Source organism: Macrotis lagotis, chromosome 3 (assembly GCF_037893015.1).
Source record: "Macrotis lagotis isolate mMagLag1 chromosome 3, bilby.v1.9.chrom.fasta, whole genome shotgun sequence".
In the NCBI taxonomy this organism is placed as follows: Eukaryota; Metazoa; Chordata; class Mammalia; order Peramelemorphia; family Peramelidae; genus Macrotis; species Macrotis lagotis.
The window spans coordinates 177,585,004-177,610,581 of NC_133660.1; the positions used below are offsets into that span (position 1 = coordinate 177,585,004).

A 25,578-nucleotide genomic window follows, 5' to 3' on the forward strand; every position below is an offset into this window, starting at 1 on the left:
GGTATGTGTGCTTTAGGTGTTAGCAAAAGGGATCGACTATATAAGCATTTTGTGAACTTTAAAGAACACTGGAAAATGAGCTATTATGATTATTATTATCATTACTAATAAAAAAAAGTACCGTGGAAATCAGAATTATTGTCCATTCCCCTCATTTGACAGAGAAGAAAATTTTCTGAGAAACTTTTAGGGATCATCTTACAGCTGTCTTTTCTTTAATGAAACAATTACAGAATTATATCATTTGTAGTTGAAAGAGACCTTAGAAAGCAATGACTTCACATCAAGTAGGAGTTGTGGGAAGCAATGTGATATAGAGGAAAGTTGAACTTGGAGATTTGGCATCTAAGGTAGAATGCTATTTATAACAAGTAATAGTACCTTTAACAAATCTCTTGACCTTCCTAGGTCTCAGTTTCCTCATCTGTAAAATGAGTACATTGGGATGGATGACCTCTCAGGTCTCCTCTAGCTCTGAATCTAGCATCCTTTAAAATGATTTGAGATCTGGAGAAGTCAACAACATCATCAAGAGCAACAATTTATATAGAGTTTTAAGATATGCAAAATGCATCTGTTACAGCCAATAACAGAGCCTCAGACTTCAAATGTAGGCCTCTTTCCATTGCACCATTCTGTCTTTTAACATAACTAAATATATTTTGGAATGTGTAATAATTTGTCCTTCCTGAGAAAATGCAAATTAAGCTTGAAGGAAGTTGGGGGGACAGCAAAGAGTTCCTGTAGGAGAAGCACATAATGAAGTTTGCAGGAAATTTTAGCTCTAAATTTCTATCACAGTGTCTCCTCATTGCTTACATGTGGAAACAAAAAGGCTGGTTGAAATTTTCCCATTTTTCACTCCTCATCTGACATTGATGGATTCATCACATTCTCCATCTCACAAGACTTTGGTCTTGTTTGTTGCATGTTCAAGTAGTTCTCCTTGCTTGGATTTTTTTCCTTGTCTCCTCCACCTCTCTAAGACAGTTTTATTAAGAGAAAAATGATGAGTTGATCATAACTCCTTAATCTGGTAGGGGAAAAAACCCAAATAAATTTTCTGCTATACCTGACTGGAGCAATGGTGCCACCTGGTGGAACACTTGGGTCATGGCCAACATGTATTCCACTGGGAGAAGACTGAGGTAGAGTCACTCCTGAGATGAACTCTTCCCTTGATGACGTTACAGAATAATTCCAGTTGAGTCCAGGAACAAACATCATCAGAAGCATGTTGCTCAAATCTGATTTTCTCTGGAACATTCCTGGTACCAGATTCCTTGGCTCTAAGTTCACAGTCAACCTCAGAGCCATTGCAAGAGCCCATCGCTGATGGATTGGATGAAGGTTTGTGTTCTCACAAACTCCTTCTACAACTTCCTTTGAAACCACATTTAGGGCTGGTCTCTGAACTGTATCTTTTCTGTATCTTCCCCCCTCATCTTTCATGTTCTTTGTTGTCTTTTTTTTATTAGAATTATTATTAGAATAGAGACTCCAGGGTGTCACACAAATAGTGTTTAAACTATTGCTCAAACACATTCTATTGTGACCAAGGTGGTAAATAACTTTGCAAATTGTTGAACGGGCAGACTGGCTGTTGCTCAGTTAGCAAACTGGCAGCTTGCCAAATGGAGCTGCCAGGTTCAAGACCATCAAGACATGGGCAAGTCTGGGCAATGGGTACCTCCAAGTGCCACTGGTCACACCCACACACTCTCAGACTAAGTTGCAAAAGTTATACATTGATTTCTAGTTGTCAAGCCTGATGCCACAGACCATGGTTCTACAATGAAAATTAGAGTAAAATCATTGTCTAGCTATCCTCAATTATCATATTTAGCAACATCCTTTTAGCCTTATAGTCCCAATTAAGTATATCAGAACAAAAAAAAATGTACATTTTTAAATAGCAAGAAAAATGACAAAATTCACCCTTCTTGAACAAAATTGTTTTAGGGTTTTTTCCTCATATGAATACTCTACAATGGATTCCTGATTTATCATCAGAAAGGAGGGACAATGATAAACAAAATCCACAAATAAATTGCCAACATAGAGCCAAGAAATCTTAGAATTGGTAGAGATCTTAGAGATTCTCTAGTCCAACCCATTAATTTAAGTAAAGCTTTACAGATGATGATCCAGACTTTCAATGGAAGTTCTACAGATATAAACCAATTGCCATAATTAGTGGGCCAAGTTACCTACAAACCAATAAGCAAACACTTGATCTCTTTTTCAGGCAGAGATCTATAGAAATCAAGGATATTGCCAAAAGAGGGATAAAAATTTAACAGATAGACATTCTGCAGTAGATCATATCTTTACAGTCACTCAAATGATAAAATCTCAGTGTGTTGACTATAAGAAAGCATTTGATTTAAAATAGCAAAAAGTCATTTTGAAAGTCTTTCCTTAAAGAAACTGTCTCTCATTAAGATTATACATGATTCCTGGTCATTTTTTTCAGTGATCCAATGAAAATCACTATCAAATGATTTGAAAAAGAGGGATATATATGCTTGTTAAAGGTATTTGCTATCATCATGGTGACTGTCCAGAATGTCCTTAAAATGGTTAGGTCTTTTACATGTTAAGTTTGTGAATAGAATTATACTGATTATACTAAATCTCCAATTGATACAGAATTTTGCAAATGAGATTCAGAAGCATTGAAAAGAGTTTGGTCTAACCAGACACACTGGAAAAAGTACACATGTGAAAAATGCCTATTGTCCTGAAGAATGCTTTTGGGTCATCCATAGTACTAGTCAGTAAGTATCTTGAATAGAGTGTGCAGATGGGCAATGAGTTGGGCTCAGGGATAAATAGGAGGAAGAAGGCAGCTTGGTATATATTTGAGGAATTGTGATACTCTATGGTTGTAAGTCATTATTGGATCATACAATCACTAGGGAATTAAAATTATAGCTCAACCTGTGGTAATGGAGAAATGTATGGTAGACATAAACATTTCATGAACAATGAGTTACATAGAAAAAAAACAGTATAAAAGATAAGAAATGTGTGAACAAATAGGGAGTTTAGTCAATGGGTGAGAGCAAGAAATAATTGAGAAATAACCCTTAAAATCCACTGTAATGTTACTGATAATATTAAAAAAAAAACCAATGTATTTGGCCATTTGATAAGGTTTAGGCCAATGACATGATTTAAACAACTGATATCATTATTACCCTACCCTCCTAGAATCCCAGAATTGAAAGTACCTATTTCAGAATCAAGGCAACCTCAAGCAGGACTCAAAATTCAACAAATGTAGGAAATTTTTAGGGGTGAATTAATTATCACAAATAGCCCACAAATGCTGTTATAAATATTCAAATGGCCCTTGGCAGAAAAAAAAAAGTTGCCCACCTCACTGTACAGTAACTCCAAGAAGTGACTATATAAGCTTTCTGTCAAGTAGATCTTCAATTATAATAAAAATAATTTCTATATTATTTAATATAATGATATATTGACTAATAATATATTATAGTAATAACTAGCACTTATATAGCACTTAAAATTTGTGAAACACTTTGAAAATGTTCTAATCTTATCCTTATGATAATCTTACAAAATAGATGCTCTTATTATCTCCATTTTATAGAAAAGGAGACTTAAGCAGATAGAGCTTGAGTGAATTGCCCAGGGTCACATAGCTAATCTGTAGTAGGATTTGAACTCAAATCTTCCAGGCATCAGGTTCAGGACTCTATATCCACTAAGCCACCTCACTTTAAGGAAGTACCCAGTTCCTGATGAGGAAGCCCATCTGGTTTTGGAGGGTTCTCATTGTTTGGAAGTCTTTCCTTACATGAAACCAAGATATGGCTTTTTGTAGCTTCCATTCATCACTCATACATCTGCTCTCTGAGGTCAAACAAAACAAATGCAATCCCTCTTCCACATGATAGCCTTTCAAATACTTGAAGACATCATCCTGGCCTCTGCAGTCTGGAAGCTCTCCAGCTCATCAATATCCTTCATAAAATATGTGGCACCTCAAACTGAACAAAGCTTTCCATATGTGGTCTGTGCAAAACGCAGCTCACTGACCGAAGACCTTGCTTCCTTTAATACACAGCTTTCCCAATCATCATACCATACTCATAATGACTCGTAATGCTCTTGTAGGCCTCCAAAATAGCCAGTTCTTTTCTAGAAAAATGATTATATTCCCTTCTTGTAGGTGTAAATTTCATTTTTTTAATCCAATGGTAAGATTCTCTATCTCTCCCTTATATTTCAGCTTATTAGATTTGGTCAAAAATTCTAGTCTGTCAAGATATTTTGGGATCCTGACAATATCATCTAGATTATATCATCTATAAATTTTTAAACTTGTTTCAAGTCATTAATAAAAAAGTTAAATAACCAAGGAAAGACTCAAGTGGTAGTCTACTGAGGATCCCCTTGGAAATAGACATTGACAAATTAATAATAATTTTTTTTTAGGTTTTTGCAAGGCAAATGGGGTTAAGTGGTTTGCCCAAGGCCACACAGCTAGGTAATTATTAAGTGTCTGAGACCAGATTTGAACCCAGGTTCTCTTGACTCCAGGCCTGGTGCTTTATCCACTGAGCCACCTAGCTGCCCCAAAATTAATAATAATTTTAATCATAACCTCTTTAGAGCATATCCCATTATCCATGTCATAAGGGAGAGGGGGATGGCAAAGTAAGGGAATGCCACCTATGATAATGTACAATGGGGATGATGTGTGTCCTAAGATCACTAGAGCATCTATGAACACCTTGCAGGAACTCGGAGACATCATTGATTAATTGGACTCTGGTGCTGACAATGATTGGATTAGCACTTTGGCTAATAATGGTATTGCTGACATCCCCTTGCAGATTAACCCAACTTGCAATAATAGTGTTGGTCACAGAGGTCATTAGAGTGAATTAAATTCATTCTTTTTTGTTTTTAGGTTATGGGGGGGGGGTCTTTTTTGCAAGGCAATGGGATTAAGTGACTTGCCCAAGGTCACACAGCTAGGTGTCTGAGGCTGGATTTGAACTCTACTACACTACACCACTTAGCTGCCTGAATTGGGTTCATTCTTGATCTAGTACCACCAGAAGGTAAGATAGATTGGCAATGATAATAAAAAATAGAAACAAGTCAATGGTGGAGGGAATGTAGAAAGACAGGTAGACAGTCAGTCACACTAACATACTACTGATGGAACTGGGAATTATTCCAACCCATCTGAATGAGAGAAAAGTCATTAAACTGCATAACTCTCTCCCTCAGGGAATCTTACTGCTTATCTTATAGCCTCAGAAGGTGAAAGGCAGAAAGAAAGGGGAAGTGCCTAAGGATTTCTACATACTGCCACTGGGCTCCTTCCTGACACTCAAAGTCAGTTCTTTTCTCTGATAATACACTCCAGTGTATTCTCAGTTGTGAGTAGTCTTGCTCCCTCCTTGTGTATTTATTATGCACTATTAATATTCTGTGTCCATCCCTTTTCATTGTAGGCTCCTTGAAGGCAGGGACTATCTCACCTTTGTACTTGTACCTTCTTGGTATGATAATTAATTGATTAAGAAATTAATTCTACTCAGGGTTTTTACCAATATCTTTCCTTCTTTTTAAATCCTACCATTTAAATCATTACACAACACCTTTTGGTTCTGATGTTCTCTGAAACTCCTTTGGGGTTTCCCTCAATTACCATGTAAACAAAGTCACTAGTACATTCGTTTTTCCCCTTCCTTGATTTTTATCCTTTATTACTTTTCAATTGTCCCCCTTTCTTCCCACCCTCACCCCACCCCCACTCCAACTAATGATTATAGGGCATTAAACAAGCAGAATGATTACTAGCAAATTTGGCATCTAGGGTTAAGCTTCAAATAAATAGATCCAGAAGAAAATGTGGCCTTTGGGGTGGCTAGGTAGTGCAGTGGATAGAACACTGGCCCTGGAGTCAGGAGCACCTGAGTTCAAGTCCAACCTCAGACACTTAATAATTACCTAGCTGTGTGGCCTTGGGCAAGCCACTTTAACCCTTCAATTGCCTTGCAACAAACCTAAAAAAATGTAGCCTTCTATCAACTCTGTGAGCCCTCAAGGGAGGAAGACTACTTTGATAACTTCCTCTTTTAAGTAATTATTCATACTAACTAGATGTTGATTACAATTGTTTCTAACAGCTGGAGTGCAAATGTCAGTGTTCTCTAAATTTTGATGCCTTGGGACACATCCCTTGTCACCCCACCCTAGTTATGGCTCTGAGAACAGAGGCCTTCTGAACAGAAGGAAAAATGATAGGTGAAAATGAGTGTCTCAGGAAATCCCCAAGGTGCCACAGATAATATCTGGAAAACATGCCTCCTATGTAATGTGAATATCCTCAATAGGTATTGGAGGTATTTTTCACTAAAGCCTGGATAATTTTTCTGCCTTTTGATCTTCTATCAACAGCAGTATTAAGAGAGATGAATTCATGTAACAAGAAACGTTGTTCCTGAGCTTAAACTTCTGTTTTATTCTATCTGCCTTTACTGAAATCAAATTCAAAAGCTCCCTAGGAAAATCCCTAGATATTCCTTTCTAGTTACACTTGTCTTAAATACATTTCAGAAACTCAAGCTAGAGCTCTGCTGAGTGAGTTTCTGGCCCTTTGGATTATTTTGGCTTCCGGTAAATCTCCTAAAAAGAATCCTTCCTCCTTCGGTGGGGAAATTGTTGTATGGGATTGGGGGAGGAGGTGAAGGGAAGGGGGGGAGTTAGACTCCACGTTCAAGTCCAAGCTGCTCTCTAGAGCAGGTACTCAAAGGTCAGAATTGTCAGCCTGTTACTACAAACAGAAGCCAGAAGATAAAATCTCGAAGGAACTTTGAAATGTTCTGCTGAAAGGGTTTTCTTGTGTTTTGGTTCCTCCTGATTGCATGGACAAGACAGATTCTTTTTGCTGCTGCTGCTGCAGCATTTCCTCATAGGCAGCAGCCTGTTCCCCCCACCCTAGAAAAACCACAATCCTGTGGTGCTTGATCTGAGTATCATCTATACCACACAATCGAATTTTCTTCAAGGGTTCTCCTTATCAGCTGGAAGCACTTTTTTTAAAAAAGTGGTAAAAAATATAACAGTGAAAGGCAGGGGTTTGCTTTCCTTCTTTCTATTTCTTTCATTCTTTCTTACTTCCCTTTTCCCTTCCTTTTTCTTTCTTTCTTTCTTTCTTTCTTTCTTTCTTTCTTTCTTTCTTTCTTTCTTTCTTTCTTTCTTTCTTTCTTTCTTTCCTTTCTTTTGGGAGGTCTACTGCTGCTAAAATGAGTTTCCGAGGTCTTTATTAAATATGAAAAACAAAATGAAAAATATGATGAAGGAAAGGAGAGAAGAAACTGTGTTGTAGTCATTCATAGTAGAGTTTCAGTCATGTCCAACTTCATGACCATCGTTCAAGTTTTCTTGGAAAAGATACTAGAGTGGTCTGTCATTTCTTTCTTCAGTTCATTTTGCAGATGAGGAAACTGAGAGAAACAGGTCAAGTGACTTGCCCAGGTTCACCAAGCCCATAAGCATTTAAGGTCTGATTGAACTCAGATTTACCTGACTCCAGATTCAGTGCTCTCTCTCTGTCCACTGATAGAGTACAGCATTTATTGTAAGGAAGATTTAAATTCAAATCCTACCTTTCTTGCTCACTGTGTGATCATGAATAAGTCAATTAATTTCTCTGAGCCTCAGTCTTTTCATCTGCACAATGGAGATATTGATGATAACTCTGTAATAAACAGATGAAAGTGCTTTATAAACTTTAAATCACTAGAAGTGTCAGAATACACACACACACACACACACACAGATAAACACACAGATAAAACTAGGAGAGAGAGGCAGCATGGTGGAAAAAGCTGAGGTTTTGGTAGTAGAGACCTGAATTCAAATCCTGACTCTTCGTTAGGCATGCAATTTAATTTCTCTGGGTCCTAGGGGATGACCCTTCAAAGTTGTCCTCAAAAGTCTCTTCCAAAGACTAATACTCAGGCAGATCCTCTAGAGAAAAATTCCATGGCAACTCATGGACAAGAATCACACAGTTATTAGTAGGGAGGGGGCTATGATCACATAGCATTCTCCCTGGATAACTGATCTCCTCCTTACATTTCCATTTTTTTTAAGGCAATCAGGGTTAAGTGACTTGTCCAGGATTACACAGCTAGTATCTGAGACTGAATCTGAACTCTGGTACTTCTGATTCCAAGGCCAGTGCTCTAGCTACTTCACCACCTACTTGCTTTCTAGTTGCCCTGCTCCCTCACATTTCATAGTGCACCTTGTGGGCAGATTAATCTTCCTGAAACACAGCTCTGATCTTGTCACAACTTGCCCCAAAACTCTCAGGGGATTCCCCTTCTCCTGGTTCAGTGGAAACATTTCTGGGTCTCAGAAGACCTCCTTGCTCTGAATCTTACTAGCTGTTTGACTTAGGGCAAGACACCAAACTTCCCTCCTTCTCGGTTTTCTCATCTGTAAAATGGATTGCCCTGATTAATTTGTACAGAACAGTCCCTAGGATCAAATAAGGAAATGTTTGTAAAGGGTTTCGTATCAATCTTGTGCTTGTTGCCCTGAGTTAGACATTGTTAAAGACAAAGACACAAGTGAAAAAGTCTCTGCCCTCCTAGTGCTTACAATCTAGCCAGGGGATTATGGGGGCATATATGGGTATATGCAAAATAGATAAAAGATAATTTGAAGTAGAAAATTATAAGGAACAACCTATTAAGCATCCCCTATGGACCAAGTAGGGCAGCTAGGCATATCTGTGTCAGGGTGCTGGCCCTGGAGTCAGGAAGACTTGAGTTCAAATTCAGCCTCAAACACTCACCAGTTTTGTGACCCTGAACAAGTCACTTCACCCTATTTGCCTCAAATTCTTCATCTGTAAAATGAGCAACTTCAGCATATTTGCCAAGAAAACCCCACATGGGGACCTAGCCATACCAGACTTAAAACTATATGATAAAGTATTAGTCATTAATACTGTCTAGTATTGATTAAGAAATAGAGGAGTGGATCAGGGGAATAGATTAGGTACAAAAGAAACATTAATAAATGACTATACTAATCTACTGTTTGATAAAATCCAAGGGTAATTTCTGGAATAAGAACTCACTATTTGACAAAAACAACTGGGAAAATTGGAAAAGAGCATCGCAAAAACTTGGCATAGTTCCATATCTCACCCCTATAACAAGATAAGGTGGCAATGGAGAGATGATTTAAACATAAATGGTGATGCCATAATCCAATAAGGAGAACAAGAAATATTCTTTCTGTCTGATCTATGGAGAGGAGAGGAGGTTATGATCAAATAAGAGATAGGGAACATTAAAAATTGAAAATGGGTAATATTGACTATATTTAATTAAGTTTTTGCACAGATAAAACCATTGCAAGTAAACAAGATTAGAAGGAATACAGAGGGGTAGCTAGATGGCACAGTGGATAGAACACCAGTCCTGGAGTCAGGAGGAACTGAGTTAAAATCTGGCCTCAGACACTTAATAATTACTGAGCTGTGTGACCTTGGGCAAGCCACTTAATCCCATTGCCTTGAAAAACCAAAAAAAAAAAAAATACTGAAAATTGGGAAACAATTTTCACAGCTAGTTTTGACTCATTTCTAAAGCATATAGAGAACTAAGTGAAATTTATAAGAATACAAGTCATTCTCCAATTGATAAATGGTCAAAGGATATGAACAGGCAGTTTTCAAATAAGTCTTTATAGTCATATGAAAAAAGTGCTCCAAATCATTACTGATTAGAGAAATGCAAGTTAAAACAATTCTGAGTTACCACCTCACATGTATTGGATTGGCTAAAATGACAAAAAAAAGAAAAATGATCAATGTTGGAGAGGATGTGGGAATACTGGGACATTATTGCAATATTAGTGGAGTTGTGAACTGATCCAACCATTCTGAAGAGCATTTTGGAACTATGCCCAAAAGGCAACAAAACTGTGCATAGTCTTTGATCCAGCAATACTACTCCTATATCCCAAGGAGATCACAAAAAAAGGCAAAAAGATCCTCATATTCAAAAAATATTTATTGCAGCTCTTTTTTGTAGTGACAAAGAATTGGAAGTTGATAGGATGCCCATCAATTGGGGAATGACTGAACAAATTATGATTTATGAATATGATGGAATACTATTGTTCTGTAAGAAATCATGAGAGAGCAGACTTCAGAAAATCTTGGAAAGCCTCGCATGAACTGATGTTAAGTGAAGTAAACAGAATCAGGAGAACATTGTACACATTAAGAGCAACATTGTGAGATGATCAACTATAATGAATGCAGCTCCTCTCAGCAGTTCCGTGACCAAGAACAATCCTAAAAGACTTGTTAAGGAAAATGCTATCCATATCCAGAGGGATAAAAAACAAAACAAAAATATGGAGTCTGAACGTAGAGCAAATCATACTATGTTTACATTTTAAAATTTCTTTTATGTTCTTTATTTCTCTTCGATATACTAAGCAAGTATATCAAAAAGTTGTTAAATATTCCTCACCCCCATCCCCATGCCAGGAGCACACTCTCCACTTGCACATGAAGGGTCCTTAGGGAGAGTGAGCTCAGACTTAGAGAGTTCATATAGCCAAACAGTAACCTCATATCTCCCAATCACAGCTATTTTTTTCCCCTTGTGGAGTCTTCATGAACTCCCTTTAGAGGTAGCTTTCAGCTGGGTTCCAGGGGTCAACATCCTTGTTGAATCTTGGTGTCTTTTTCCAGTGTATCTAGAATGCCATCTGTAGGACTCTCAACTCACAGTTTAGAAACTTCTGTCAGCCCTTGCCCCTAAGGGATACTCTTAGGCTTTGATGGACACTGCTAGGACACTGATAGGATCTCCAGATCTTCCAATTTTTCAAAGTTCACAAGGTCAATGGAGGGTGGGGAGAAGAGAAGAGGGAAAGTCCCCCAAGAGCAATTCAACTTATTGGAATGCCAGTTGCTAAACTAGTTTAGAGTATTTTATAGAGATGATTCTTATGCTTTCAGTCAAATCTAAGGCATTTCTTGTGTGGCCTTAACTATCTTCATCCATTGATCAAGGCACTTAACTTTTTTCAAACTGATTGATTCTTACCTAATTTATACCTTTGAGTTTTTAATTAATTAAGTTAAGGTGTTCTAACTCTACCATAACAAATCCCAAAAAAGAACAGCTTATATTTTATCCTAGATTGAAAAGGGAGCCCCTGAAATTTATTGAGTAGAGGGATGAAATGGTCAGACCTAGCCTCTAGGAAAATAACTTTGGCAGTTATGGGAAAGATGGATTGGAGAGGGGTGAGACTTTTAAGTCAGGGAGACTTATTAGGAAGATATTGATGTAGTCCAGGTGGAAGTTGCTAAAGGCCCGAGCTAGGGTGGATGGCTTTGTGGATAGAAAGAAGATTACAGATTTAAAAGATATTTTGGAGATTAGCAAATTGGATTAATTGGAGATTAGATTTCATTGATTGGTTGACTAGGATATGACAGACTAGGATGAGGTGAAATGGAAATCTAGAACTACTGTATATATGAAATACCTATATTTCTAGTTTTTATTTATTTTTTCTTTCTCTCTCCTCCCCTTCCCCATTGGGGAAAAATAATAAAACTCTTGTAACAAAAATGCATAGTCAAGCAAAATAAATTGTCACATTGGTCATATCCAAAAAATGTAGGTTTTTTGTCTTTGAGTCAGTAATATATCTATCAGGAAGTAGTTAACACAATTAACTTTTCAGAAGATTCTAAGGCTTACAACTTGTCTTGTAACCATTTGGGTAGTCAGTAAAACTATTATTGTCATCAATCTACAGATGAGTCTGCAACTTCAGGAACACAAACTAATTTGCCCAATGTCCCAGTTCCAGTAAGGGTCAGAATGAGTCCAGGTCTCCTAACTCCAGTCATAATTCTCTTACTGGATTGTAAACTCCCTGGAGAGGCCATCTCCAGTCCTCCTAATCCATAGCTAGCCAATGGACCCAGATGACTCCACAGGAGAAGATGACTTTGTGGAGCCCTCCTCACTTTAGTCCAATTCACTTGCATGTCACGATATCACCTCTCTAATGTCATGGTCCTCAAGGAGAATGAAGGACAAACAACAGCAAACTCCATGAGGGCAGGTCTGGTTTATTTTATTGCTGTCTCTCCAGCATTGACCTTGCACATAGTAGGCGCTTGGTGAAGGTTTGTTTAATGTTATGGAGTACCCGGTAAGTCTTGGTTAAAAGATGTTATTTAGCAGCCTAATATCCAGGGTCTGTTTTTCTTTGGCAAAACATGCCCTGATCTACCCTCTCCTGAGGCCCATTTCTTGGGTTTGTTATAGGAACTGGCAGGTTTCCCGGGTCATTCCAAGTGCGTGGCGAATCCCCATAGTCAGCACTTTAATTCTTAAACAGTCTCATTTCCTTCTCTTCTAACATATTGCCTTAGTTTGAAAATGTCTATTCACCACTGTACTTCCTATTTCTTTTTAAAGTATGAGCTGACAAGAGTGGGTTCTTCCAGATTAACAAAAGCATTACTAAAAAAGGATATCTTGGGGGCACTTCTCTCTGGCAAACGGGTGGATGGTTAGTTGATAATTAATATCCCTGGGAGATGCTGACAGTTGGCTGTTATTTACCTAGAAGCTGCAAGTGGCTGCATTTCACCTGTGATTATTAAGCGAGGACCCAGGAGAATGGGGAGACCTCGGGTGGACCTTGCCAAGATGAAAGCTGGTCAGAACCATCATGAGACTTTTTGGTCTTGCTCCAATCTCAGCTTTCCATGGGTCTAAATGGATGTCCTTTTGCTCTTGCATAATTAATAACCGATTCGAGGTGGAAAGGGGAAGGGAGATGATTTAAAAAACTTAGAGGGGTCTAAAAGAGTTCTTGGGTAGCAAGTAGCTCTTGCAAAGCAACATTTGGTGATTTCAGTGACAGGGAATCAAAAACACATGCGTGGCATGCCAGTGAAAGCTTACAAGGGGTTCAAAACCAAGGGGAAAGTGCTGATGCAAAATGCATCTGGAGTTTTAGCAAATGGAACCAATTTGGAAAATAGTTGGAGCCTTACTGAGAAGCCCCCAAAATGGCTGGGATGGCCCACCCCTGGTTTATTAATATCTTGCAACCAGCTGGTAGAGCAAAAATAGACAGGAAATGTATTTTCACATTTGCTATTCAGAACTGGGAATGATACCTAGTTTTACTGTGTATGTCTGTAGTGAGCTGATCATGCTATTACAACACATGAGATGTTTTTTATTTTAATGTTCTTATTTTCATCTGAATTTCGGTCTGTCCAAATTGTATTCAAATTTCTTTCATTAAGTTTACAGAATCATAGGATTTTAGAACTGGCAGGGGTCTTAGTCATAATTTAATCCTAACTTGAATTGTTCAGACCAGGAAAGTGAGTCCCAGGGAGGTTCAGTGACTTTCTGTCTCCACTTCCCTCACCCTTCTGCTTTTGCTCTCTACTGAAATGGCTCTCTATAAAATCACTAGTGACCTCTTTACCCTCATGTCCTTGACCTCTCTGGAGTAGTGGACAGAGATGACTTTTACCCTCTTGGTGGTCCATCCTGCCTTGAATTATTTTTTTTTAAATTTTATTTATTTAAAGCAATGGGGTTAAGTGCCTTGCCCAAGGTCAAATAGCTAGGCAATTAATAAGTGTCTGAGGCTGATTTGAACTCAGGTACTCCTGACTCCAGGGCCAGTGCTCTATCAACTGCACCCCTTAGCTGTCCTCTGCCTTGAATTCTAAATTATTCTAGTTCTCCAACCTCTATAGCCTCAGAATTATAACTGGAAATGTTTGTGTCTAAGGCAATTATCACAAATTACACCTGGGCAAAAATCATGGCCTCCATCGAGAGGTGGGGAGACTATATCCCTGGGTGGGAAGGAAATGTAAGGAAATTGATTGACAGATTGATTGATTGGAGACACTGGCATGATTCTACTTTTTGGAAAGTAAGGTAAGGGGCACCATGAGGAGAAGCCCACCTTAGACAGAAACCTGCTAGTTCTATTCTGACTTACTGTTCTTGCTAGTTAGGTGATAAGATCTGAGGTTTCTTCCTCCCCTTTCTTCTTAAATATGGTATCACCCAAAGTTCTGTTCCCTTCCCTCTTACATTCTCTCTCCCTTGGTGACTTTTATCTACTCTCATGAGTTTTATTATCACCCCTATTTAGAACATTTCTATTTCTCTAACAAAAGCTAAGATTTTTCTCCTATGTTTCATGGCCATATTGCTGGAACTCTGTTGAGAATCACACCTTGGATGTCCTGCTGTCATTTCAAAATACAGCAGAATTGCAACTGAACTAACTTATTTCCTTCTCCTCAAATCCTACTCCTCATCTTAATTCATTATTTTTATTGATGGCACTTGAGTTTTTTCCCAGTCTCCTAAGCCCAAAGCCTCAGTCATCTTTGACTTTCTCCTCTCCCTCACTTTAGTTAAAATCCTGCCTCATACACTAATTAGATGGGGAATCCTGGACAAGTCATTTAACCTGTCTTCTTCAGTTTTCTCATTGGTAAAATGGATATACTAATATAACCTACCTTCTATCTTATTTATGTTTATGGATTGACTGTCTCTGGATCTTTGTGTCCACTATCTTCTGCTCTAGGAACAATGCACACACACACACACACACACACACACACACACACACACACACACAGAGCACTCTGAAAAATCTTATGCACAAATACACATCTTTGCCTGATCAAGTCCTTTTCAAAGTTCAGTTCACCTCTTTCAGGTTCCAAGTTTTCCCTATTTCCTCTACTCAAAAATTAGCTCTTCCTTCCTGAATGTATACTCCTACTCTGTTTTTACATATTTTGTGACTTATCTTTTCACCTTAATACTTTTCACCTAAGTATTCCTATTCGTGTCATTTTTCAGTTGTGGTTTATCATTTTCTTCTCCAACTCATTTTGAAGATGAGGAAACCGAGGTAAACAGGATCAAATGACTTGTTGGTAAGTATCTGAGGCTAGATCCCTAGAATTTAACAAAGTGCCTGTTGCTTAATTAATTTTTGTTCAACTCCACAGACATAACATGCCTTCAGTCCAAGTTTTTCATTACAACATGTGACCCATTGCTCAGATTGGGAAGGGATGGTATGTAGGTGGGGTAGGGGAGGGAAACAAGGACATGAACAGAGAGACTGAATACAACAAGGCTACAATCTAGAACTATCCAACTTGTTATTTTAAATATAAAATATTATTTTCTAGAAAACTTCAAGTCTTCATGCCATTTTCTAATACAAGCTACCTAAAAATGCATGCTTTCACTCTGTTCCCCTCCTCCTCCAAAAAGAATAAACCCCTTCATGGATAGTGTGAAGCTAGTTCATGTTTTGTATTTATAAATCTGAGAGCTATATTTTCATAATCCAATCTAACTAAATTTAGAAATATAAACAGATAATAATTGTTTCTTCAATTCTTTCCATGTTTCCAATGTTTTTCATCTGCTATGGCCTCTCTGCCACATCCACAATCTGGATTTCAAACTTAAGAAAACAATCCAGAACACTGAAAATACAGAAAACAACAGTTGCAATAACATCCATACTAAGTGCTCAAATGCAGGAATATTTTTCTATGTCTCATTTTTTTTTAAATATAATTACCACAAGTCATTGTAAACTCCTGGGAACTGTGATCTCTGGTAACCACATGCCTTGGACTAGATGTCTCTGAAGCATCTCAAACTCAATATGTCTAGAACTGAATTCATTAACTTTCCCCTTAAATCCTCCCTTCTTCTGAGTTTCCCTATTATTATTGAGGGTCAGTTAGGTGATGAAGTGGATAAAGCCTCAGACCTGGAGTCAGAAAGACTCATCTTCTTGAGATCAAATCTGGCCGAAGATGCTTCCTAGCTGTATGTCCCTGAGCAAGTTAGTTAACCCTGTTTGCCTCAGTTTTCTCATCCATAAAATGAGCTGAAGAAGGAAATGACAAACTACTTAAGTATCTTTTGCAAGAAAACCCCAATTGGAGGGCCAGAGAATCAGAAACAATTGAAAACAACAGAACAACAACAATAACCATTGAGAGCACCACCACCCTCCCAGCCATATAAGTTCAAAACCACAATGCAGTTCTCAACTCCTCAGGAGAATTCACTCTACACATCCCTCACTTATGGCCAAATCCTACCATCACAACATCTTTGAGTCCATTTCCTTCTCTTTACTTCCTTGACCCGGGCTCTCATCACTTCACACATGAACTACTGTAATCATTTTCTGATTGTTCTATTCAGATGCCAAAATAATCTTCCTTAAGTGTAGGTCAGACCATATTACCCTCTAATCACTAAGTTCTAGCATCAACTTTAAATTCCCCTATGAGGTTGAGCAGGAGGCTCTCAGAAGAAAACATGAAAAATTCTGTGGGGGTGGGGGAATTGGGAAGTAAGATTAGGGGAAAAATTGTAAAATTCAAAATTCAACTAATATAAAAACATGAAAAAGACTTACATTAACTAATGCAAAGCAAAATGAGCAGAACCAGGAGACTATATCAAACTGCTGCCTTCTCACTGGGGAGGGAGGGAATTTGGAAATCAAAATTTGATTTAAAAAAGTTAAAATTAAATAAAATCCTCTATTAGCCCAATCCATCTTAATCCATTCTTCTTCTACATTAATTTAAATTCCTTGAGTGATGGGGACTGTACTTTTGTATTTTATATATATTTTTTGCATACCTAATGATTAACAGCATTTGGCACACAAGTGCTTAATAAATGGCTATTGTCTAAGTGACTATATTTACTCTCACTGTACTTCAGCATTATATTGATTATATGATTATATTGATATATGATTACATTACTTCTTCCACTAAATTTCTCTCATACTTTGAATCAATTCAAAGAAAATTTATTCATTCTTAATGGATTTTGACAATTTTGATTTTTATGTTCCCCTGGATTTCTCTAATATCTTTTCCCCTTCTCCTCTACCACAGAACCATCCTTCATAAACAGAAATTATTAAAAGGATAAAAGAAAAAAAGGAAGACAAAAAAATTCAGCAAAACCAATCAATATATCAAACACGTCTGTCATTAATATGCTGTGTTCTACGTCATGGACCCTCCACTTCTGCAAAGGAGCAGAGGCAATGTAATGGTGTCATCTCATATTTCTTTTTTCGAACCCAATCTTTATAATTTCTCAACATTCAATTTTTATTGGGTTTTGGGGGGGCAATTGTTTCTATTCTCATTGAAGTACTCATTGTTAATGTTATTTTCCTGGCTTTGCTTACTTCACTGTGTATCATCACAAGTATTTATTAAGTTCCTCCTATGTCTCAGGCACTCTCCTTCTAGTCACAGGCATTAAACAATCTTGACCTCAAGAACTTGTATTCTCTGAGAGAGTGTTTGCAATTTGTTGGAGTTGATCAATAGTACTAAGATCCAGAAACAACTAGAAAACAATATTTGCCTTCTCTAAAGGATCTCTAAATCCTAGCTCTCTATGTTAATTTATCAACTGAAAGGTCCTCCATTCCCATTTTTTCCCCCATCTTTCCATTAAACATGGTCAACCTTTGATCTTTCTATCTCTTGGAAGGTTATAAACTCAAGATAGGAAACACTAATGTTCCTCTCTGATCATAACCTCCTATTCTTCTACCTTCCTTCCCACACCCGAAATTCTCCTCAATGTTTCTGATTTATTATGATACTTCTCCTCTCTCAACCATCTTTCATTTGCCTATCTCCCAAGAAACTTCAACGAGATGCTTGCAACTATCCTAAAATGTCAGATTCCCTCGATTTTTCATTGTCCCAAGCTTCAACCCTACCACCCCACACTACTTTCATAATCTCTAATTCTCAATTTGGGATTAACTTTACCATGCTAATTCAGTTCTTAGTGAAATCCTAGCACATCCCCCTGTTACTGTTCTACAGTCACACCCTTCCAATTCATCATCACCTACCTCAGCTCATTTTAATTTGGTACCCATCTCCACAATCTCCAATTTATTGATGACATTTTCTCAAGATCACAGTGTGGTACAAAAAGGTCATTGATTTTAAATCAAGAAAACTTTGATTTAAATACAGGCCCAGCTACTTCATATCTCTAGTGAATTTAGAGAAGTCACCTAAATTTACAGGGTTTCATTTTCCTCATCTCTAGGAGAAGTTGGACTAGATCATTCCCTCCAGTTCTATGTATTATAATCATGTACTTATCTTCACTGCTCTTGGTAATATGATACTGTCAATCATCACCCCTCTGGGCCCCCAGTTTTGATATTTTCTTTTCTTTCAGCTTTTGTGACACTGTCTTGTCTTGTTTCTCTTTCTTAATGTCTGGCTGTTCCTTTTTGCTTCTTTTATTCCAACACCTTTTACCATTTCCTAAATATGGTTTTCCAAGACTTTGATATGATCCCTTTTTTCCTCTTTCTTTACCTTCTCTCCTCAGTGGTCTCATTTACTCCCATATCTTTAAATATATGCAGAGAACTCACAAATATAAGGTTCAAGTCCATAGTTCTTTCTCAAGTTTCAGATTCACATTTTGAACTGACTAATGGATATCTTCATTTGAATAATCCTTTGGCAATTCAAATTATACTCATTATCAAACTCATCATACTCATTATCAACTCAAGATCAAGCTCATTAAATTTTCTTTAATACTTCTATCTCCTCTGACACATATTGGTTATTTGGTCCTGGCTATATCACTTTCTCAGTGCCTAAGTAATTCTCAAGACTAAAAGTTGCAGAGTAAGTCCTGAATTCCATTGATAAAGAATATTTCCTCATTTCCTCAATGAAATCATAGGTCGAATCCCCCCCACAACCAAAAATACTTATACTTCTTTTAATAGCACCATTATTCTGCCAGTTGTTTATGCCACAAGTAATGTTTGATTCTTTCCTCTCATGTTCCCCTATCCTATATCTGGCCTATTACCAAGCCATATAGATAGTTTCATATTCATTACTTCTTCACCTTTCCTATTGCCACTATGCCCCCTTATTATCTCCTGTCTGAACTATAGCTATAGTCTCAAATATCATTTTTCTTCCTTTCACTCAGTCTTGTATTCTAGTGGTAAATTAATTTCCCAAATGTATAAATGTAATCAAATTATTCCACTGCTCAAAAACTTCATATGACTCCTTTTTGCTTGTTGGATAAAGTTCTAACTTCTTTGCCTGACACACAAAACCCTTTAAAATCATTTTTTTTATGTACTCTCAACATAGATAAATTGGACTCCTTACTTTTACTATTTTGCAAACCCATTCTTTTATCTTCTACCTCAGGATTTTTGATCATGTCCATCCCCTTCTTCCCTATGTATAGCAAGTTTACCTTCCCATCACTTCTATCACTGCCTTTTGAAATCCTACTTTTCCTTGAAGGACCAGCTCAAATGTCTATTTCTCCATGGCCTATTTATCTCTGATCCTCACCTACCCTGTGAAAAGAAATCTTTCCATATTCTGAATTCAAGTAGCAATTATAACTATTCTTATAAATTATCTTACAATTTGTTTTATATCATGGCTTAATCATGGCCAAGATTAATTGTGTAATGGTCAACCCACTGGTACTGGCCTCTCCATACTTGGGTAACCTATTAAGAGAGTGGTATCATTGTGCAAAGAAAAGAAAACTTTGTTGGCAAAATTGAAGAGCAAGGCATATTGAGGGAAAAATAAGCATAGTCTAATCAAGTCCAACTCCCTTCCACCACCATCTGCCCTCAGAATCCTGAGTTCAAGAGATCCAGGAATATTCTCCACACCACTGGTCCTGCTTTCCAGCCCAGCCCTTGTAGCCATAATCCAGGAAAATAATTTCTATGAAGAAAGAACCAGCCATGCCCACCATGCTGACTAAAGCCACCTACGTGGCAGGCAAGACAATCTAGTAGGAAAAGGTCACCTTGTGGTAGACACAGGAGGCAACATGTGTCAGGAGCTACAAAGTGAATAGAGTAGTTGATATAGAACTAGTCTTGGAGTCCAGAAGCCTAGGTTCTAAACCAGTCTTTGACATACCATAGATTACTGGTGAGCTCCCTATCTACATCAATATTTATTAAGCTCCATAGGTTCCAGGAACTGCGTTGATGCAATGGAGACATAAAGACCAAAATGAAATAGGCTCTCCTTCAAAGAGTTTATTCAATTATGGGAGACAATATGCACATATACAAGTTTATTAAAAAAAAAGTTCAAAATAAATGTTTGTGGGGAAACTTGTAAGATGGGGAACATCAGGAAAGGCTTCACTCAGAAGACTATGAGTAATTGAAATTTTAAAGGAAACAAGAGACTCTAAGAAGTAGAATGAGTTGGGAATGCTTTCCAAGAAAATCAGTGCCAAGTTACAAAAATAAAAAAAAATGTAATATAATGAGTTTGAGATGATTGATTTGGTTGAACTGTGAAGCACAGAAAGGTAAAGCATTGGTACAGGAAAAGACAGGTACAGACCTTTGCTTAAAAGCTAAACAGAGGGGCTCATCTGGAGGTATTAGGGATTCATAGGATTTTATTAAGTAGGAAAGTAAAATTGTCAGATCTGATCTTTGGCACCTGTGGAGGATAGACTGGACTGGGGAGAGACTTAAGGCAAGGAGACCAATTACAAGACTACTGCAGTAGAAGTGATGAATGAGTTTCCCTACTGGGAATCCCCCATATTGATTAAATTATTGGTCCAGATTATTTCTAAAAGTATAACAATAGGTCCACTTAACCTAAAGGTAATAGTCTAATAGCTGGCAAGTTCCTTCTGAAGTCTATTCATCTGAAGAACACGATAAAAGTCACCCAACATGTCCAAGAGATTTCAGCCTTCAGCTAATTTACATCAAATCCAGGGATGTGTGGAATCTGATAATGATTAGATGCTTTGGTAGCCATTGCCAGCAGGATCAGTCAGTTATACCAATCTATACCTGACCCACAGGGGCAATAATCTTTTGTGAAAATTATGTTGTCATTTCTACTCGAGTTTCTTTACCTGGCTGATAGAACTATAGTTTTTATTACAGGAAGAAAATTGAAATCTCTGCAAGTCTACCAATGTTCTATCTGACCCACCCCTCATTTTTCAGAAAAATTGAGTGCTGAATAAAATAAATTCATGCTTATTCTTATCCATAGAAGATGGAAAAGTGTGGACAATTAAAACTCACATATTGCATTGAAGGAAATCATTTTAGTGTTTCCTCTGAGCAAACCTAGTATCAACTTTCTAGCAGGTAGAAAATGGACTGATTGAATTTTGGGTAGAGCTAACAGAAATGTCTGAGCTTCCTGTCTGAATTGGGACACAAATAAATCTGAAGCCAGGGAAGAAGAAAATAAGAAATGTGCAAAGAATTGGCTTATCCTTCAAACTAACATCATTTGAGACATTTCAGTGACCTGGGTTGGATTTCTGGCTCTGCTGATTATTATCTTCATTGCTTTGAGCAAGCCTTTGTATCCCTCTGGGCCTATTTTTTCACCTGTGAAATGATGGAGATAGATTAAAGTACAATCCCACTGTATTCTGTCCTAATAATGACACATCTCAGTCCTTACGTTCAGTTCCGGGTACTATGTGTTATAAAGTTCATTGATTAGCTCACACCCAGAAAAGGGTGATCAAAGCTGGTAAGTGGTCTTGTGGTCTTCCCATATGAATTACTGTTGTTTTTTTTTTTAAGTGGGGAAACAATCTAAAGAAGAAAAGATTTAGGGAGGACATGAAAGCGATTTTCAAGTCTTTTAAGGGTTGACATCTGGAAGAAAGATTGCACTTATCTCACTTGTCCCCTGAGAACAGGATTAGAAACCTTCCTTCAAAAATGAAGTAGAAGAAGCAGACTTCAATCTAATATTGGAAGGGGAAACTACCTGGTAATGAGAGTTGTGATGTAGCTGAATGTTCTCCAGCTGTATGTATGGATCCAGGTTTATCAAATTGTATCACACATATAGTGACTGTGATGATAAATGGGGATGATGGTGAAAATGTGAGCCTTATACCAAAGCTTGGATATAGAGAATTTGCAGAAGGAATTTCTTAAGCAATGAATGATCTACTGAAGAGAATTGACTTGGTAGCTGATTAACATCTCAAGGTGGATGCCAGAGTTTACTCTTATGCTTTGGCACTGAAGTACGCTAATGCAAAACCCTTTGAAGAACCATTCCTGAAATTCTGAAACTGACCTAGACTCACCTCTAGGTTTTTATAAGAGGTCAATCTTTCAGAGTCTGAATTTTGTATTCACATAGCTAATATGGGTTTTGAATTAGCTTTTCATAAAATAAAGGCAATATAGAATGCCAAAAAAAGTGCTGATCCCTGCTCATGAGAGGTGATTAATCAGTGGTTTTATGTCCATGTTCTTGTCAGGAATAACATAAAAGGTGCAATCTTGTTCAAGGATGGATCAGATTGGAAAGTCTCATCTGACAGATTTTGAAACTAAATGATATTAAATGAAAGGTCCCTTTTATCCCTAAATCTATGATCTTATGAGTATGATTGTTGGGGCACCTATTTTTTTTAAGATAAGTTTATTTTTTCCCTAATTTTTAATATACATAATTTTTTTGAGTCCCAAATATTCTCCCTTTCTCTCTACTCCCTGAGATGAAAAACAATTTTTTTTTAGGTTTTTGCTAGATAAACAGGGTTAAGTGGCTTGCCCAAGGCCACACAGCTAGGTAATTATTAAGTGTCTGAGACCGGATTTGAACCCAGGTACTCCTGACTCCAGGGCTGGTGCTTTATTCACTACGCCACCTAGCCGCCCCTATGAAAAACAATTTGATATATTATACTTGTATTAGTACACATTTTATTTTTTTTTGATGAAAAAGTCTAAAAAGTTTGGAAAGGTCAATTGAATATTATGGTATATGTAGTCAGAACTTTGGAGCAATGTACATTTACTCTGAAATGGAATAGTGTTATTGTTTTATTTTTAAACACATGATGCCATGTCTGACTTAAGAAAGCAAGTGCTTTCCCTCACATTCAAAGCTTAGACTTTGGAAGAACTTTGGAAATTATCTAGTCTAATCACCAGGGTAGAAAAATTGAGGTCCTGAGAGGGAGAAATCCCCAACAATTCAATAAACATTTATTCATCACTTTCCATGACACAAAACCAAAACCAGTCTCTCTGCTCTCAAGGAATTTATATTCCACTACAGCCAAAGCTTCCTAACATGGGGTCTGTGATTTTTTAAAAAAATATTGTGAAATCAGTATTTAAATGAATTTAATTTTTTAAATCTATGTATTTTATGCATTTAAAAATCATTATTCTAAGAACAGATCCACAGGGTTGACCAAACTGTTAAGTGGTCCAGAAGAGGTTATATAACATATATAAATAAATATAAATATATATTATATATAACACATATAATATTTAATATATTAAGGAAGACATTGATAAGCTAGAAGTCATCTAGAAGAGAGTGACTAGATGGTGGAAGTTCTCAAGTTCATATTAAATGAGAATCATTTCTCAATGTTGGAGAGGTTGTGGGAGGATTGGGACATTGATACCTTGCTGGTGGAGTTGTAAATGGACCCAACCTTTCTGGAGAGCCATTGGAACTATGTCCAAAGAGCAATAAAACTGTTCATACCCTTTGACCCAGAAATTCCAATTCTAGGCCTATATCTAGAAGAAATCATAAAAAATGGGAAAAGTTCCATGTTCTAAAATATTCATAGCAGTTCTTTTTGTCATGGCAAAAAATTGGAAATTGAAGGGATGCCCATTAATTGGGGAATGGATAAATAAGTTATGGTATATAAATGTTATGGAATATTATTGTTCTATAATAAGTCATAAATAGTTGGACTCTAGAGAAGAATGGATGACTTACAGGATCTGTTGCTGAGTGGAGGGAGAAGAACCAAGAGAACATTCTACACATTAGTAATAACATTGTGAAGTGATCAACCTTGATGGAAGCAGCTCCTCTCAGCAGTTCAGAGGGATAGGACAAATCTATCAGACCAGCTATGGACAATGCAATCCCCATCCAGAAGAAGAAAAACAAAACAAAAAACCTTCAGAATCTGATGAATACTACATTCATTTAAAAAAAAACCATTTTTCTTATGTATTACTTTCCTTTAATCCTAATTCCTCATACTGAAAATGACTAATCTGTAAACAAGTTTAACACAAATGTGTATGTATAATATTCATCTGACTGTTCACTGCTGAGGGGAAAGGGGTGGGAAGGGAAGTTGGAAGGAAAAATATAATTTTAAAATATGTATATGCCTACGGATGAATGTTGAAAAACCTTCATAATATGTATCTGGAAAAATTAAATATCAATTTAAAAAAAAATGAGAATCATTTCAAGGAACTGAGGATGCTTATCCTACAAAAATAAATCAGTGCCAAGATCACAAAGTAAGAAAATGACAGGGCTGGAATTTGAACTCACCTCTTCTGGGGATGAGAAATGAGTTCTTTTTGTTCTGCCTCACTGCTTCTTCTCCATGGTAGTTACTTACAATCTGACATGCCCCAAAGCCTAATGACCCTGAGATCGTTAGTCAATCATATTTTCATTCATAGCTCTAGTAGCTTATCATGAAATTTCAAACACCAGAATCACCTATAATGTGAAGCTTGTCTAAAATCAAGAGCTGTGAAACTCAATTGGGGAAAAGGCAGTAGAAACGCCAACTGAGGCTGGCACCAGTCACAGCTGCTGCTCAGGCTCCTCGTTAACCGGTCTCTTCTTTACTCCCTCTCTCTTTCAGAAAGTCCTCATTTCCTTCCTCTTCCCTACTGGTTTGCAGGTCTGGCAACACCCACTCAGCTCAGTAGAAAAAGAGCTAGCTGATAAATCTGTGGCAAAATGAACATCTGTTGTGTGAAAGACTCAAGCATATCCAATTGTGCAATTACACAGAAAAAGCATGTAAGCAGCTTGGACATGTTCTGGTTATGCCCACGTTCAAACTTCTCAGAACTTTGGGTTTGCTCAGCTCTGACCCATGGACCTTAGAAAGGTCACAGATTTTTTTTTTAGATTTTTCCAAGGCAATGGGGTTAAGTGGTTTGCCCAAGGTCACACAGCTAGGTAATTATTAAGTGTCTGAGACCAGATTTGAACCCAGGTACTCCTGACTCCAGGGCCGGTGCTTTATCCATTGGGCCACCTATCTGCCTCCTTACAGATTTTTTTTCCAAGTTTTTTTTTTATTTATTTAAGGCAATGGGGTTAAGTGACTTGCTGAAGGTCAAACAGCTAGGCTAATTAAGTGTCTGAGTCACATTTGAACTCAGGTCCTCCTGATTCTAGGGCTGGTATTCTATCCACTGCACTACCTAGCTGCCCCAAGGCCACAGATTTTTAATTACCATTGTTCTATGATTTTGTTAATTATCATCATCATCATCTTGGTAACACTGAATTGATCAACTTGAGTCAAAATCCACCCTTGGGCAAGTCAC

General features: G+C 37.4%; 1 long non-coding RNA gene across 2 annotated transcripts in view; it reads left to right on the forward strand.

Annotated features, from left to right (window-relative positions):
* The window catches only part of LOC141518015 (uncharacterized), a 78,148-nt gene extending 53,826 nt beyond the window's left edge, over window positions 1-24,322 (forward strand). For both annotated transcript variants that reach the window (XR_012477057.1, XR_012477056.1), the window contains exons 3-4: window positions 14,973-15,049; window positions 17,060-24,322. This is a non-coding gene — a long non-coding RNA (uncharacterized LOC141518015). The remainder of the gene's footprint in view (window positions 1-14,972; window positions 15,050-17,059) is intronic.
* Window positions 24,323-25,578: the final 1,256 nt, after the last annotated feature.